Source organism: Peromyscus eremicus, chromosome 8a, assembly GCF_949786415.1.
Source record: "Peromyscus eremicus chromosome 8a, PerEre_H2_v1, whole genome shotgun sequence".
Taxonomy (NCBI): domain Eukaryota; kingdom Metazoa; phylum Chordata; class Mammalia; order Rodentia; family Cricetidae; genus Peromyscus; species Peromyscus eremicus.
The window spans coordinates 62,805,511-62,815,313 of record NC_081423.1 but is presented as its reverse complement, the minus strand read 5'-3'; positions in this window follow the sequence as shown (position 1 = coordinate 62,815,313).

Below are 9,803 nucleotides of genomic sequence, written 5' to 3'. Positions count from 1 at the left end.
CTTTTTTTTTTTTTTAGACAGGGTCTCGTTATCCCAGGCTGGCCTCCAACTCCCTATGTAACTAAGGACGGCCTTGAATTTCTTTTTCTCTGGTGTGTGTGGACATACAGGTGCCACACACAGCACATATGTGGCACTCAGAGGTTAACTTTCAGGAGCCAGATCTCTTTCCTTCCACTGTGGGATCTAGGAGATCCACTCAGGCCACTTCCCAGCCCCAACCTTGAACTTCCGATCCTCCTGCCTCTACCTCCCAAGTGCTGGGGTTATAGGTGTGTGATGCCTTTAAAATTTTGTTTTATTGGCCATGCGGCGGTGGCACACGCCTTTAATCCCAGCACTCGGGAGGCAGAGCCAGGGGGATCTCTGTGAGTTTGAGGCCAGCCTGGTCTACAGAGTGAGTTCCAGGACAGGCACCAAAACTACACAGAGAAACCCTGTTTGGAACACCCCCCCCAAATTGTTTTATTAACCTGTATTAATAAACATAATACTGGGATTTGTTATGATATTTTATGCATGTATGGTATGTATTTTGATCATTTTCATCCCCCATTAACCCCTTGCCCTCCACCCACTAATCATCCTCTTCCCAACGAACCACCTTTTCCCCTCTCATGTCCTCCCCCGACCCCATTTCTCTTCTTGGAGACCAAATGAGTTTCATTAGGGTTGCTGACAGGAACATGGGCGAGAGGTTTTATTTACAGGAGCACAGCCACCTTACCTGTGGCTACATCATTGAAGAATATGGCTCTCCTCTGCCCAGCAACCATTAACTGTCTATAGATCTTTAGGGAGAGAAAGTCCTCATGAACCCCTCCCCCATGGCTACTATTCACTGCCTATAAATGTTATAATGGAGAGCTGGGGCCTTGTGAGTTCCTCCGTAGCCCGTGACAGGATTTTGATGGGCCCAATCTTATGCAGCCATGTCCTAATTTTTTTGTTTTGTTTTGTTTTTAATGTAGTTCTGCAAATCAAATCCAGGGTTCATACAAGCCAGGAAAGCATTTTACCTTCTGAGTATATTCTTGGCTCCAGGATTTCTCCTGTACAGGGGCTTTTTGCATTATTAATTGATTTACTTATTTATGCTCTCATGGATATTTATTTCATACTCTAAAACCTACTGTGTTTGATCCCGATCTGCCTGGTAGCCAGGGCAGTTAGTAAAGTATAGACAGTGAACCTCATGTCTATGAAATAATCAATCATTGTCTCTAGAGCACCAATGGGTTGGGGAATCAATGTCACAGGCAGATGTGTAAACAAAAACAGTCTGAGCCCACAGCACTTTGGGAAGGAACCCCATCTCTGAGGAACAGGGCTCCGCTGTATTTGAGAATTTGTACAGAGACAGCAGAAGAGCCCCACCGAGCCTCAGACCCTGTCCGTGGTCCTGCCCTGCATCCTTTCTCCCTCAGCCGGAGGATTCCCGCACAGACAGCAGTGAGGACCGAGGCGCTCAGGAGGAACCACGACGAAATTGAGTAGGAATGTGGGATGAGCCACAGGCTTAGATTTAAGACACTAATGAGAGACAAGAGGCCTGACCCCTTTAACAAGTCAGGATCCTGGAGGGGACTGTGCCAGAGTCACGGGGACTGGGTGCACTGCACAGTCCTGGAGAGAGAAAACAAGCTTAAAAAAATTAAAATAAAATAAAATCCGAAGTAGACATTTTGGGGCTAAATAGAGAAATGTGGAAAGGGTCTGCATAACAAATATGCTGATAGTTTATGTCAGCTCAAATGTGAGGATCATTTGGGGAGGAGCTGGGTTAGAATACATGGTGCAGTATGATCTCATTTCATGCAGAAAGCTACATGTAAGTACAGGGACGCTCTGGTCACCTCCCTAGGCGACAGGAATACAATAGATCTATTTTTGACTGTCCACATTTGCAACCTATTCTAGTCCACAGAAACTCCGGCTATGATATAACAATCATTTAGTAAATAAAGGAATCACTGGCCAGACCCAGGGTGGAGGATCGCTGCCTAGGCAGAAGTTTTCTAACAGATCCCTGGAGGTTTTAGTAGCCAGAAACTTGGTGTGAGCAGAGAGCGTGTGGAACCACTGAAAAGGTACCCCCACCCCGTGTGTGTGTGTGTGTGTGTGTGTGTGTGTGTGTGTGTGTGTGTATTAACCAGGTCCAGCCCTGTTAGTGCTAGGAAAACAGTCAGACGATTCATCAATGACATCTGTAGAATCTGGCCCCTGTGGGATGGGCTGGAAATGGCTTCAGGCTTCAGACAGGGGTGAAAGGGTAAGCAGGAACAGGGGCAGACGAGAGACAGTTTCACATAGTTAAAGGCTACAGTGCAGAAGGGAAACCCAGGTGAGTCCCCGTGCAGAAACAGGACGACTAAGAGACAAGCAGATTTGTTTCTCAAGTGTAGAGGGAGCAGGGTCTAAGGACAGCAGGTGTCTGTCCAGCCTGGGGATATGGTCACAGGGCTCTGGCTTCCTGTCAGGGGTTGCAGGGAGGCCATTCCCACGCCTCAGGGTCTCTTGAGTCTAGAATTCTAGGTTTCAACCAAAGCAAGAAGGCTTCATACCAGCAACCTGCAGCCTCCTGTGTTAGGGGCTGCTCAGCCTGTGGTCTCCTGTGTTAGGGAATACTCAGGCTGTGGCCTTCTGTGTTAGGGAATACTCAGCCTGTGGTCTCCTGTGTTAGGGAATACTCAGCCTGTAGTCTCCTGTGTTAGGGAATACTCAGCCTGTGGTCTCCTCCTGTGTTAGGGAATACTCAGCCTGTGGTCTCCTGTGTTAGGGAATACTCAGGCTGTGGCCTCCTGTGTTAGGGAATACTCAGGCTGTGGTCTCCTGTGTTAGGGGCTGCTCAGCCTGTGGTCTCCTGTGTTAGGGAATACTCAGGCTGTGGCCTTCTGTGTTAGGGAATACTCAGCCTGTGGTCTCCTGTGTTAGGGAATACTCAGCCTGTAGTCTCCTGTGTTAGGGAATACTCAGCCTGTGGTCTCCTCCTGTGTTAGGGAATACTCAGCCTGTGGTCTCCTGTGTTAGGGAATACTCAGCCTGTGGTCTCCTGTGTTAGGGAATACTCAGCCTGTGGTCTCCTGTGTTAGGGAATACTCAGCCTGTGGTCTCCTGTGTTAGGGAATACTCAGCCTGTGGTCTCCTGTGTTAGGGAATACTCAGCCTGTGGTCTCCTCCTGTGTTAGGGAATACTCAGCCTGTGGTCTCCTGTGTTAGGGAATACTCAGCCTGTGGTCTCCTGTGTTAGGGAATACTCAGCCTGTAGTCTCCTCCTGTGTTAGGGAATACTCAGCCTGTGGTCTCCTGTGTTAGGGAATACTCAGCCTGTGGTCTCCTGTGTTAGGGAATACTCAGCCTGTGGTCTCCTCCTGTGTTAGGGAATACTCAGCCTGTGGTCTCCTGTGTTAGGGAATACTCAGCCTGTGGTCTCCTGTGTTAGGGAATACTCAGCCTGTGGTCTCCTGTGTTAGGGAATACTCAGGCTGTGGTCTCCTGTGTTAGGGAATACTCAGGCTGTGGTCTCCTGTGTTAGGGAATACTCAGGCTGTGGTCTCCTGTGTTAGGGAATACTCAGGCTGTGGTCTCCTGTGTTAGGGGCTGCTCAGCCTGTGGTCTCCTGTGTTAGGGAATACTCAGGCTGTGATCTCCTGTGTTAGGGGCTGCTCAGTCTGCTCAGGTGGGAGACTGGCCAAAAAGAGAGACTCTGCTAACCTCTGTAGGAGAAAGGTGGAGGCAGCAGCAGCAGCAGATGCCCCCGAGCAAAGCACAGAAGACACAGAGAACGGCCTTCAAGAGGGAACAGTAGTAAGCTCCCTGGGATGGGGGACCGGAGTCCTTACACCTGCCTCCCTCCTCCACCTCCTGCTCTCGGGGATTCCCAGGTTCTGGCCAGTGAGTGCCCAGACACCTAGAAAGGGATAGTTATTACCTCCCACTTGTCAGGTGACAAGAAGGCACCAGCCCGACTGGTCATAGCCCAGCTCCTCCCATGTTCGAAAATGCCACCCTGATCTGTCCTGAGAACAGAATGCCACCCAGTACATATCTGAGACCAAAGTCCCAAGCTCCCCCACATACGGCCTGAGGTCTCAGATGGCCTTGGGAACCCAAAGCTCAGCCGGAGCTTCTGGATCCAGAAGACGCGGACCACTGCACGGCTACATGAACACAGTGCCCTGTCCTCCCCCCAGACACGGACACACATCCTGTGTGGATGGCAAGAGGACACTAGCCCAATGGGCCGTTATTTATGACACACTGGCACTTCAGATCCTGCCATCCAGACAGGCTAACAGCCCCCACAATGCTGCTCTGTGCCACCCATGCGGCCCTACACCAACACCAGAGGCTCAGCTCACCACTCCTCAGCCTGGTCCTGGCCGGCGGCAGCCAGCACAGCCCGCTGCCAGTCAGGCCTGCCCATCCAGCTTGAGTGGGAGGTCACTAGGAACTGGGCCAGAATCCAGGGTGGCCCCCAAGCAGACATCTCCTGTTCTAGGTTGGGGAGGTGAAGCTAAGGACCTGTCCCTGTCACCCCTAGGCCTGGTGCGGTGCACATATACCCCTGCGACTTGATGTGTGTGGGGAGGGGGCGTCCAGAGGCTCGATGTGGGAGCTCCTGGGATTGGGGACGGCCCGCAGGGGAAGGGCAGGTGGCCAGGCCGGCCACCGCGGGGGGTGCCACGTGACGCACCAGGCCCCCGGGGTGTGACCACAGCACGGGGTCCCCGCGGTTCCCCCAACCTGGGGACGCACGCGCGCGCGCGCGCGAGCTCCTTACCTCCTCGCCTTGGCCGAAGCGCAGGCCGAGCGCCGCGACGCGCTCCACGCGCAGGAAGCCGTCGGGGTCGCGGCCGCACACCTCGAACACTTCGCGCAGGCGGCGCACGGAGCGCAGCAGAGCCGCGGGGGCGCCCGCCCAGCCCGCGCCGCCCGCCATCCGCGCCGCCCGCAGCTAGCCCGAGCCCCGCGCCGAGGCCGCCGCCGAGGCCGCCGCCGCCATGGCGCTCGCACCGCCCGGCTCTGCGGCGCGCAGCCTCCGCCCGCGGCGGCCGCTCGTGTCAGCCGCTCGTGTCTGCCGCGCGCCGCGGGCCCGCGTGGGGGCGGGGCGGGGCGGGGCGGGGCTGCAGACAAAAGGACCCGAGCCGCCCCAGGCCCCGCCCCTGCTAGACCTGAACCCGGGGTGGGTGGCGGGGGGAGATGCGGGGTGCGGGGGAGGAGGTCCGGCTCCCCGCGCCGCCCGTGCACCCCGCGACCCGCCGGTGCACACGTCCTCTTTGTCGGTTCTGGGTGTTGCAGGTGTTTCCCTACGTCAGTGCCTTTGATTGCTACCATTCCCTTCCCGGGAAGCCGAGATGCTGCCTAGAGGCCACGCAGCTTGTTGAGGGCAAGGGAAGGGACGCGGTGAGGAGGTGCGGGAACCCTGGAAGGGTGGCGGGTGGAGGGGACTAAAAGTAGGTGGCAGGAAGAAAGGAGGAGGGCTTCCGTTAGGCTTGGTGTCGCCAGGACCCAGGAATACCTATGGCTTGGGACCCCGGAGCTCCTGTCCTCTCTCGCACTTCGCTGGCTCTAAGCTCAGAGCCCAGGAGTCCATCCTGAGTATGGTGACCCGACTCGTATCTTGCCTCCTTGGTGAAGTTCAGATGAGCTTCGCCAGGCCATGCAGAGCCCTGGTGCAGTCTGGGGGGCTCCCGCCCTGTTCAGCACAACAACCATGCCGGAGTGGTTGTCCCTACTGGCGCACACACCTGGCCTGAGCACACCTCCAGATCAGCACCGTGTTCTTCCTCGGGGAAGCCTTGTCTTTCTGCTTCACCTAAGTTCTGAGCCTTTCTTCCAAACCCCCACATGTTTCTGAAACTGCTAGAGTGAGCATGTCCCTCGCCGTGTGGGGGACACTCTAAAGGTCATGATAAGTCTTGGTCCGTCACTTCATGTCCCCCATCTCCAATCAAGTGTGAGCCCAGAGCAGATAGTCAGCCCCATTCCCTACAGGAGCCCAGAGCAATTCCGTGTCGCAGGGGACTTTGATCCAGTTCTGCACAAGGACTGCAGGTCCTCCCCTCTCGCAGCCTCAGTTTCCACTCTGACCTTCAGGGCGATTCTCAAATATGGATGTTGTGCAGGGATTGCTGAGTCTCCCTGTAGTCCTGACTCCAGGGGTGAACCAGGCTGTTCCCAGCTCTTTAGAGCTCCCTAGGAAGAAAGCTGTGAGGACTTGAGGGTCAGGGCATAGTGTGTTCATGATGTCAGCCACTGGAGAGGGAGGTGTACTGTTCTGAGAAGTGGGTTTCTTTCTGGTAGCTGGATGCTTCTCTGTGAGGTACTAACACATGAGTGAATGAATGAATGAATGAATGATGAATGAATGAATATAAAATGAAAGACAGGTGGCAGCTGGGGTTTACCCCTTGGTGGGAGCTGCAAGAATGTCTCTCAGAGCCCACTCTTGCAACATGACCCCCAGAAGGGAGACCTGGGAAGCAGGAGGCCTCACTCACCTCAACTGGCTTAGGTGGGGCCTCAGGTCCATCCAAGGGGAACCAAGTCCGAAGCCCACAGCCACATTCCAAGTTCTCCACAAAGGCAGAATGGAAACAAATCCTAAAGGCTCCCCTCCCCCACCTTTACCAGACTCCTGGGACAGTTTTGAGCTCTGTAGCCCAGGCTAGCTCCAAACTCACAATTTTCCTGCCGTTTCTCCAGTGCGGAGATCAAAGGCCTTTACCACCACACATGACTCCTGCCTCTCCTTAACCACTGGAAGCTCCCTAGCTCCTGCCTCCAGACCTGGGGGGTCACTCACTCTTACCACTGCCTCTTCCACTTCCTGTGGCCAATTCCCTTCCAGATTCTGTGGAGGTGGCATCTCCTACAGGAAGCCTTGTCCCATTGGTCTCGTCTATGCGCTCCTTTGTAAGGGTCCTAACTGCAACCTCATGAATCCTCGTGAAGGATCAGAGGGGAACTTGACAACCCGAGATGGCGTCGTGACCACAGGTAGAAACAGGAGCTCTTCAGCCACAGCTCAGGAAGCCAGCAGCCATCAAAAGTTAAAGAGACCAGGGAGAGACTCTCCTGAGAGCCTCTGCAGGGCCTCAGCTCTGTCACCACATGCACGAGACCTCCTGACTTCCAGAAAGGAGAACACATTTCTGTTTTCTAAGCCACCAAGCTTTGGGTGGTTTGTGGCAGCATGTGGTGTGAGTTGTCGATACTAAGTCATATCAACAGCCGAGCCGAGCCGAGGTCTGGTGCTCTTTCAGCCCCATGATGCTCCTGTCAGTTTTCCTGTCTGGAAAGCAGGGGTTATAGTTTCTACTCTGCAGAGATCTGGGAGGTATTTAATGAGAGCTGTGTGCATTGTGTCTTGCCCAGGGTCTGACACACAGTGGCCTATCCATGTGTCCGTGTAGGCAGGCTCACAGCCAGTCTACAGGCAATGTATCACTGAGATAGGATCTCATGTAGCCCAGGTTGGACTCCAGCTTGCTATGTAGTCAATGATGATCTTGAATTTCTGATCCCCCTGCCTCCCAAGTGCTGGGATTCCAGGCCTGTGCTGTCCCATGTTGTTGATGATGCAGCTCAGGGCCTCTTGCATATTCTTCACCAACTGAGCTTCATCCCGGCCCCAAAGGGGTGCATCTCTTCTGCAGTCAGTCCACGAGTCTTCTCTTCACTATCCAGGCTGCCCAGAAATGGGGCAGGACTCGCAGGTTCTTCCTCCTCACAGCCTGCAGATATTTCTCAAACCATGAATAATTATCACTTTGGAGAGGAGAAGGTGGTAAAATTCTTTCCCTTCGTCACCTGTCTTGAGCTGTAGAGTGCAGAGTGTGCACACACTTCCAGTCACCAGCAGGCCCTGGGGGGAATGGGCCCTGGCTGGCCTGGGCTACATAGCTCCAGGAGTTCTGGGATTAAAGGCACGTGCTACCACACCCGTCCCTTTAAAGATTCTAAGAGAAAATGGCAAAACCTTCCAAATTCTGCTCCACTGGGCTCTACGTCTGGTTACTGGCTGCAGAGAGGGCCCCCGAAGGTGCCTTGTGGCATGGGGCACTAGCATTTACCTCTAGAGTCTTCAGAGTTTCCCATGCAGATTACCCCCTGCCGCCCGGAAGGCTGCATAGGTCTGCATTCTCCTCTGTTGCTCCTTCTGCCTAACAGACCCCCCCCCCAAGTCCTCAGCCTGGGCTGAAGCCCCCTTTGGGAGTAGTGCCTCTGGTGTGCACACACAGGTCCTGCTTCGCTGAGCAATTACTGTATACCAGGATGGTGTGGTGCCGACTCCACCTCCTACGTGGAGCTCTACAGTAGATACTCACATCACTAGGTATTAATCATCTATCTGCTCGTTTGACAGGTGAAAGGGCATCCAAGCCAGGTGCTGTAGCTCACACTGGTAGTCCCAGCCCAGGAATTCAACAAAGCAAGGAAGACCCCCCAATCTCAAGAAAATAACAATGTATCTCACTGTTTCAGCTTGCTCTGTGTCTTAGCTGGTGTTACCATCACTGTGATGGAACACAATAACCAAAAGCAACTTGGGGAGGAAAGGGTTCGTTTGGTTTACACTTTCACACTGTCCATCATTGAAGGAAGTCAGGGCAGGAACTCAAGCAGGGCAGGAACCTGGACGCAGGAGCTGGAGCAGAGGCCATGGAGGGGCACTGCTTACTGGCTTGCTCAGCCTGCTTTCTTTTTTCTTTCTTGATTTCTTTTCTTCTTTTTGGTTTTTTGAAACAGGGTTTCTCTGTGCAGCCCTGGCTGTCCTGGAACTTACTCTGTAGACCAAGCTGGCCTCGAACTCACAGAGATCAAGCCTGCTTTCTTACAGAACCCAGGACCACTAGCCCAGGGATGGCCCCACCCACAATGGGCTGGGTCCTTTCTTATCAATCACTAATTAAGAAAATGCCCCACAGCAGGATCTTAGGGAGGCATTTTTTCAATTGAGGTCCCTTCCTTTCAGTTAATTCTAGCTTGTGTCAAGTAGACATAAAACTAGCCAGTACACGCTCCCTGTTACTAACAGACATGTGGACGTCTTCATCATCCAGTACTTAGCAGTGTGTGGCGCTTCTGGATTACTCATTCATATTCTTTGCCCAGTTTTTCTACCTTTGTCTTTTCTTAAAATTGATTTTCATTGAACTGTTTATTGAGACTGATAAAGAGCCTTTTAATTTTGGCATGGGATTTTGGTTTTGGGGACTGAGGACATCTGAGCCTGTGAGGCAGTCAAAGCAGGCATGATAGGATGTCTTCCGCTGAGAAGACATAAGATTCTCCATGGGGGCAACTGGTGTGGTTTGTGCCGGTGTTTCCGGGACACCTTCTTATGGGCAGAGGACAGTTCCTTCTGCCCCGCATGGCTTGGGGAAGCATGAGGAAGTACAGAACTGTGAGCAGACGTGTGGTCTTGAGCCTCTGTAGTGGTGTTCTGTGCAGCCTGGCAGCTATGAACCACATCTAATCAATCGCGTGGTCAGAGTGGAAAATGCATCTCTTGCGTCCCCCCTTTATTGTAGTATGTGAGCTTAAGTGTGCAAGTGTCAGTGTACATGTATGTGCACGCTGATGCCAGAGGAAGACAGTCACAGGAGGGTGTCAGATGTCCTCATCTGTCTTCACCTCACTGCCCTGAGACAGGGTCTCTCACTGAACTGGAAAATTTGTGGATTCTGCTAGGCTGGCTGGCCAGCAAGCTTGGGGAATCCATCTGTTTCCATCCCCTAATGCTGGGGTTATAGGCATGTGCAGCCACACTCAGCTTTTTATGTGGGGACTGGGGA